General features: G+C 46.2%; 1 protein-coding gene across 1 annotated transcript in view; it reads right to left on the bottom strand.

Annotated features, from left to right (window-relative positions):
• Positions 1-5,099, bottom strand: part of hmgcs1 (3-hydroxy-3-methylglutaryl-CoA synthase 1 (soluble)) — an 87,942-nt gene extending 82,843 nt beyond the window's left edge. The window contains exon 1 of the mRNA XM_041185452.1: positions 5,053-5,099. The gene's annotated coding sequence lies outside the window, so the exon portion shown is untranslated. The remainder of the gene's footprint in view (positions 1-5,052) is intronic.
• Between the last annotated feature and the right edge of the window lie 2,979 nt (positions 5,100-8,078).

Below are 8,078 nucleotides of genomic sequence, written 5' to 3' on the forward strand. Positions count from 1 at the left end.
AGGATATAGATAGGCTGATCAGTGGCAAATAGAATCTAATCCAGGTAAGTGTGAGGTGATGCACTTGGGCAGGACAAACAGGGCATGGGAATACATGATGAAGGGTAAGACCCTGGGAAGAACCGAGGATCACAGGTGTGCACGTCCACCGGTCCCTTAAGGTATCAGGACAGGTAGGTAAGGTGGTTAAGAAGGCATATGGGAAGGCTTTATTAGCCGAGGCATAGAATATAAGGGTAGAGAGATTATGCTGGAACTGTATAAAATGCTGGTTAGGCCACAGCTAGAGTATTGTGTGCAGTTCTGGAATCCACATTATAGGAAGGATGTGATTGCACTAGAGAGAGAGCAGAGGAGATTTACCAGGATGATACCTGGGCTGGAGAGTTTTAGTTATGAGGAGAGATTGGATAGACTGGAGTTATTTTCCCTGGAGCAGAGGAGATTGAGGGGGGACATGATTGAGGTGTATAAAATTATGAGGGGCATAGATAGGGTAGAGAGGGAGGAACTTTTCCCCTTGATGGAGGGATCAATAACCAGGGGGCATAGATTTAAGGTAAGGGGCAGGAGGTTTAGAGGGGATGTGAGGAAGAATTTTTTCACCCAGAGGGTGGTGGGAATCTGGAACTCACTGCCTGAAAGGGTGGTAGAGGCAGAAACACTCATAACGTTTAAGAAGTATTTGGATGTGCACTTGCGATGCCATGGCATACAGGGCTATGGGCCTAGTGCTGGAAAATAGGATTAGAATAGTTAGGTACTTGTTTGACTGGCACAAACTTAATGGGCCGAAGGGCCTTTTTTCTGTGCTGCAGACCTCTATGACATAAAAGTCCTCCTTACTAACATCTGGGGACAAGTGCCAAAATTGGGAGAACTGTCTCAAGCAACAGCCTGACACAGTCATATTCACCGAATTATACCTGGGACGGAATCCCTGAGTATGTCCTGTCCCACCGGCACTCTTGCTCTCTCTTTCTCTCTATGTCTCCATGTCTGTCTCTCTCTCTGTTTGTCTGTCTCTGTTTATCTCTCTTTCTCTCCCTCCCTTCTGTGGCTGTCTATCTCTCTCTCTGTCTCTCTCAGCAGAGGTGGCGGCACAGTTGGGAGGGAGTTGCCCTGGGAGTCCTCAACATCAACTCTGGACCCGATGAAGTCTCATGGCATCAGGTCAAACATGGACAAGGAAACCTGCTGATTACCACGTAACACCACCCTGGGGAACCCTCCTCCCCAGTCCTCCCACAGCTGAGGCATTGTGGGCCATCAGTAGCAGCAGAACTGTACTCGAACACAATCTGTAACCTTATGGCCAGGCATATCCCCTACTTTATCATTACCATCAAGCCAGGGGATCAACTTTGGTTCAACGGAGAGTGCAGGATGGCATGCCAGGAGCAGCACCAGGCATACCTAAAAATGATAGGACTGGTCTAGGAGACAGGACTACTTGCATGCCAAACAGCATAAGCAGCCAGTGATAGACAGGGCTAAGTCATTCCACAACTAACGGATCAGACCTAAGCTCTGCACTCCTGCCACATCCAGTCATGAATGGTGGTGAACAATTAAAAAAACTATTTAAAAAAGGAGGGAGGGAGAAAACAGTGAATTATGGACCGGTTAGCCTAACCTCAGTAGTAGGGAAAATGCCAGAGTCTCTTATAATGGGATGTGATAACAGGACACTTAGAAAATATCAACGGGATTAGACAAAGTCAACATGGATTTATGAAAGTGAATTCATGTTTAACAAACCTACTGGAGTTTTTTTTTGAGGACGTTACTAGCAGAATAGATAAGGGACAACCATCGGACGTGGTGTGTTTGGATTTTCAGAAAGCTTTTGATAAAGTCCCACATAAGAGATTAGTGTGTAAAATTAAAGCACATGGGATTGGGAGTAATATATTGGCATCTATTGAGAATTGGTTAGCAGACAGAGAACAGAGAGTAGGAATAAATGCGAATTTTTTTGAAGTGGTAGGCGGTGACAAGTGGGATACTGCAGGGATCAGTGCTTGGGCCCCAGCTATTCACAATATATATCAATGATTTGGAAGGAGGAACCAAATGTAACATTTCCAAGTTTTCTGTCAACAAAAAACTTGGTGGGAATGTGAGCGATGAGGAGGGTGTTAAGAGACTTCAAAGACCTTCCTTCCATCATAAATATCAGAATCAGTATCTACTCTCCATCATCAGTAAAGTGATGGATGGAGTCATCAGCAGTGCTATCAAGTGGCACTTGCTTTAGCAATAGCTTGCTCACTAATGCTCAGTTTGGGTTCCACTAGGGCCACTCAGCCCCTGAACTCATTACACTTGGTTCAAACATGGACAAAAGAACTGAACTCCTGAGGTGAGGTGAGAGTGACTGCTCTTGATATCAAGGCCGCATTTGACTGAGTGTGGCATCAAGGAGCCCTAGCAAAACAGGAGTCAGTAGGAATCGGGGGAAAACTCTCCACTGGTTGGCGTCATACCTGGCACAAAGAAAGACGGTTTTCGTTGTTGGAGGTCAATCATCTCAGTCCCAGAACATCATTGCAGGAGTTCCTCAGTGTAGTGTCCTAGGCCCAACCATCTTCAGCAGCTTCATCAGTGACATTCCTTCTATCATAAGTATCAGAAGTGAGGATGTTTGCTGATGGTTGCACAATGTTCAGCACCATTTGCAACTCCTCAGATACTGAAGCAGTCCATGTTCAAATGCAGCAAGACCTGGACAATATCCAGGCTTGGGCTGACAAGTGGCAAGTAACATTCGTGCCACACAAGTGCCAGGCAATGACCATCTCCAACAGAAGAGAATCTAACCATCACCCCTTGACATTCAATGGCATTACCATCGCTGAATCCTGCACTATCAACATTCCATTGACCAGAAACTGAATTGGACTAGCCATATAAACACTGTGGCTACAAGAGCAGGTCAGAGGCTAGGAATCCTGTGGTGAGTAACTCACCTCATGACTCCCCAAAGTTGTCCACCATCTACAAGACACAAGTCAAGAGTGTGATGGAATACTCTCCACTTGCCTGCTCCCACAACACTCAAGAAGCTTGACACTGTCCTGGACAAAGCAACCCCCTTGATTAGCACCACATCCACAAACATTCATTCCTTCCACCACCAACGCACAGTAGCAGCAGTGTGTACCATCCACAAGATGCACTGCAGAAACTCACCAAGCCTCCTTAGACAGCACCTTCCAAATCCACGAGTGCTACCACGTTGAAGGACAACAGTAGCAGATAGATGTGAACAACACCACCTGGAAGTTCCCCTCCAAGCCACTCACCATCCTGACTTGGAAATATATCACCGTTCCTTCACTGTCACTGGGTCAAAATCCTGGAAGTCCCTCCCTAACAGCACTGTGGGAGTACCTACACCACATGGACTGCAGCAGTTCAAGAAGGCAGCTCACCACCACCTTCTCAAAGGCAATTAGGGTTGGGGAATAAATGCTGGCCCAGCCAGCGACACCCACATCCCATAAATGAATTTTTAAAAAATCAATTGATTGACTATAATTTCCCACAATCCTGCAGATTCTTCCTTTTCAGATAATAATACAATTCCCTTTTGAATTTGTAGGGCTGTATTCGAGGGAAACTTTTCCTTTGGTTTTGACATTAACATAGGAAGTGTTATTAACATTTGCTTTTAATGGTTTTAGTATCTGTAGGACTTGGGTTAAAACATGTTGAAGAGGATGTGACTTTGTAACTAATCTACATCCACGGGAAATGTGCCATTTGCTCTGAATGAAATGTAAATTCTGGGAGCCCGGCGAAACAAGAAATGAACACTTGTCTTTAGTGTATATGGCTCTAGCTACAGAGGTGGGGTGACACGAGATGACCTGCACTCTAAGACAATGGAAGGAATGGATTTGGACTGCTTCCAAATAAGGGACCCTGGAGTAATGAGAAGTAGGTATAAAAGCTGGAAAATTGGAATCTTTGTTGGATCTGTGTTACCATGGCTTCTGGACACAGTTCAACATCACTTCAAAGATAGATGCTGGGAACACTCAAGGAAGCCTAGGAACTTGAGGGATGAGAGACTTCCATGTTGTCTTTACTGTTTTTTGTTAGGTATATGTAAAATATTGCTTAGCAAATTCTACTTGATTCATAAATACTAGTTATTCGTACCTTGTTAGGTGAGGCACAACTGAGGACCCTAGGGTTAGAGATTAAGAATTCGGAACTTAGAGGTTTTAATTAGAAGGGTTTCACACCTCAAAACCGTAAAAATCTTACAACCCTGACATTCACAGCTAAGCACCCTGCTGCCTCTCACTCTCAAGAAATGGCAGATGAGAAATGGCAGGGAGTGTGTACATGGGGAGGGATTGGCACTGTGGTACTCGATCCTGAAGCAAGAACTCAATGCCCTCCAGGGAAAAGGACAGCAGAATTATTCAAGGTGGGGGATACAGAATTCCTCGAGGTGGGGGGATACAGAATTCCTCGAGGTGGGGGGGGATACAGAATTCCTCAGGGCATCTGGATTCTGCAGACAAAGTGGGAATCCACCAGCATAACTAATTATGGCCATCACATGTTAGAAAACTATAAATTCACGCATCTACATTGAAACCTGTGAAGAAATGTATGACATACACAGCCTACTTTTGATAATCCAAAGTCATTTTCCACCCCCCCCACACTAAAAAAAAAATTCAATTTGCCCAGTAATCTAAATACAGATTACAAGCAAAGGAATGAATGAATTCATGATGATTGCAATTAAGCAGCCTTGAATTAAGGAGATTATATGCCCAAAATGCAATCCATTCACATATGCATATAAAATATACAAAATTAAATAAAATTTAAATTAAATAAATGCAGAATTACAAACCTATGTATATCAAATTAAACATGAACACAATGAGGTGCAGAACAACTTTTGTTAATTTAAAAAAATAACAGCAGGATGGGAATTTATTTTTAAAATAAAAGTCCTGCCTATTTGATAAGTGGATCTGATTCCTCCTCCAGGCTATGTAGCCTCTTACCTGCTTGTCTTACCTGTAAAGACCAGATACTGTCCGAGCTGTAACTGCTGCACTGGGATACACATGGACACTGCCACCTAGCATTATATAGTACGACTAACCTGTCCTGCGCTGTCAATCAGGGTGACGGACGGGGCCAGCTGGCCAACCGATGCGCAGCGATGGCGGCTGGCGCGATCGGAAGCGCGGGGCGCAGCCAATCGGCGGGGCAGGTGGGCGGCACCGGGCGGCCGCGCTCTCTTTGTGAATGGGCCCGGAGTGGTGTGAGCGAGACCGTCATCTGGTGAGAGGAGAGGGCGACCAATCAGGAGCGGCCTGGCCTCTCCATCCTCCGGGCCCCCACGCTCGCCCCTGGAGACGGTTGCCCGAAGCAACCAGTTGAGGCCTAAATTAAACAACAGCCTCTGTTCCTCAGGCCCAAGGACCACTTGATAACAATTCTAGCAAAACCCTCAAACTATAAGTTAATTTCACAGAGATAAAAGCAAAAAAAAAAACAAACTGCGGATGCTGGAAATCCAAAACAAAAACAAAAACACCTGGATTAATTTCACAGGATGGTTAGAGCACAGAAGGAGGCCATTCAGCCCATTGTGTCTGTGCTAACTCTCCGAATGGACAGTTCGCCTAAATGCCATTCCCACGCCTTCGTCCCACAACCCTGCACATTCTTCCTTTTCAGACGATAATACCATTCCCTTTTAAAAGCCTTGGTTGAACTTGCTGCCACCATACTTTGCCAACCCTCCGTGATTTACCCTGGGACGAAAGCCAAAATACTGCGGATGCTGGAAATCTGAAACAAAAGCAAAAACAAAAACAAAAATTGCTGGAAAAACACAGCAGGCCTGACCGCCTGACCTCTGTGGAGAGGAAGGGCGGAGTTAACACGTTTGGAGTCGGTATCGCCCTTCATCAGAACTGGAGAGAAATGGAAGAGAGGTGAAATATAAGCTGTTTAAGAGGGGGTGGAGGACAGGTGGAGCTGGGTAGAGGGCCAGTGATAGGTGGAGGCATAGAAGAGATTGCCAAAGACGTCACAGACTGAAGGACAAAGGGGTGTTGACGACAGTGATATTATCTAAGGAATGTGCTAATGGGGACATTAAGGGTAGAAAGAAGGATGAACAAGTGGCAGGTGGCCCTTGTTGGGGTGGGGTGGGGTGGGGAGAAGGGATCGAAATAGGCTAAAAGGTGGAGCTAAAACAATGGATGGGAATAAATTTTAAAATAATAATAGAAATAGGTGGGAAAAAATATATATATTTAAGGTCACTGACCTCATCTCCTCTGGAGATCTTCCTCCCACAGCTTCCAACCTCATACTCTCCCAACCTCGGATGGCCCGCTTCTACATCCTACCCAAAATCCACAAACAGGACTGTCCCGGCAGATCGATTGTATCAGCCTGTTCCTGCCCCACGGAACTCATTTCTTGCTATCTTGACTCCATTCTCTCTTCCCTTGTCCACTCTCTTCCCACCTACATCCGCGATTCCTCTGACTCCCTACATCATATTAACAATTTTCAGTTCCCTGGCCCCAACCGCCTCCTCTTCACCATGGACGTCCAATCCCTCTACACCTCCACTCCCCACCAGGATGGTCTGAGGACTCTCCGCTTCTTCCTCAGAGGCCCGAACAATCCCCATCCACCACCGCTCTCCACCGTCTGGCTGAACTTGTTCTCTCACTGAACAATTTCTCCTTAAACTCATCTCACTTCCTCCAACTAAAAGGTGTGGCTATGGGTACCCGCATGGGTCCCAGTTATACCTGTCTCTTTATGGGGTATGTGGAACATTCCTTGTTCCAGTCCTACTCAGGTCCCCTCCCACAACTCTTTCTCCGGTACATCGATGACTGCTTCGGTGCAGCTTCATGCTCTCGTCTGGACCTGGAAAAATTTATTAATTTTGCTTCCAATTTCCACCCCTCCATCATTTTCACATGGTCCATCACTGACACTTCCCTTCCCTTCCTTGATCTCTCTGTCTCAATTTCTGGTGATAGACTATCCACCAATATCCATTACAAGCCTACCGACTCCCACAGCTACCTCGACTACAGCTCCTCACACCCTGCTTCCTCTAAGGACTCCATCCCATTCTCTCAGTTCCTTCACCTCCGTCACATCTGTCCTGATGATGCCACTTTCCAAGTCTTCCTTCTTTCTTAACCGAGGTTTTTCACCCACGGTCGTTGACAGGGCCCTCAGCCATGTCTGGCCCATCTCCGGCGCATCCACCCTCATGCCTTCCTCTCCCTCCCAGAACAATGATAGGGTCCCCATTATCCTCACTTATCACCCCAACAGCCTTCAAACGATCATCCTCCGCCATTTCCGCCAACTCCAGCATGATGCCACCACCAAACACAGCTTCCCTTCACCCCCCCGTCGGCATTCCGTAGGGATTGTTCCCTCCGGGACACCCTGGTCCACTCCTCCAGCACCCCCTACACCTCAACCCCCTCCCACGGCACCTTCCCATGCAACCACAGAAGGAGCAACACCTGCCCCTTTACTCCCCTCTCCTCACCGTCCAAGGGCCCAAACACTCCTTTCAAGTGAAGCAGCACTCCACTTGCACTTCCCTCAATTTAGTCTACTGCATTTGCTGCTCCCAATGCGGTCTCCTCTACATTGGAGAGACCAAACACAGACTGGGTGACCGCTTTGTGGAACACCTTCGGTCTGTCCTCAAGCATGACCCAGACTCCCTGTCACTTGCCATTTCAACACTCCACCCTGCTCTCATGCCCACATGTCCATCCTTTGCCTGCTGCATTGTTCCAGTGAAGCTCAACGCAAACTGGAGGAACAGCACCTCATCTTCTGATTAGGCATATTGCAGCCTTCCGGACTTAACAGTGAGTTCAACAACTTTAGATTATGAAATCTCTTCTCCATCCCCACCCCCTTTCCAATCCCCTTCTTTCTAATAATTTATATATTTTTAAAATATATTTTTCTTTTCCCATCTATTTCTATTATTATTTTAAAATTTATTTCCATCCATTGTTTTATCTCCACCTTTT

This window comes from Carcharodon carcharias, chromosome 4 (genome assembly GCF_017639515.1).
Source record: "Carcharodon carcharias isolate sCarCar2 chromosome 4, sCarCar2.pri, whole genome shotgun sequence".
Taxonomy (NCBI): domain Eukaryota; kingdom Metazoa; phylum Chordata; class Chondrichthyes; order Lamniformes; family Lamnidae; genus Carcharodon; species Carcharodon carcharias.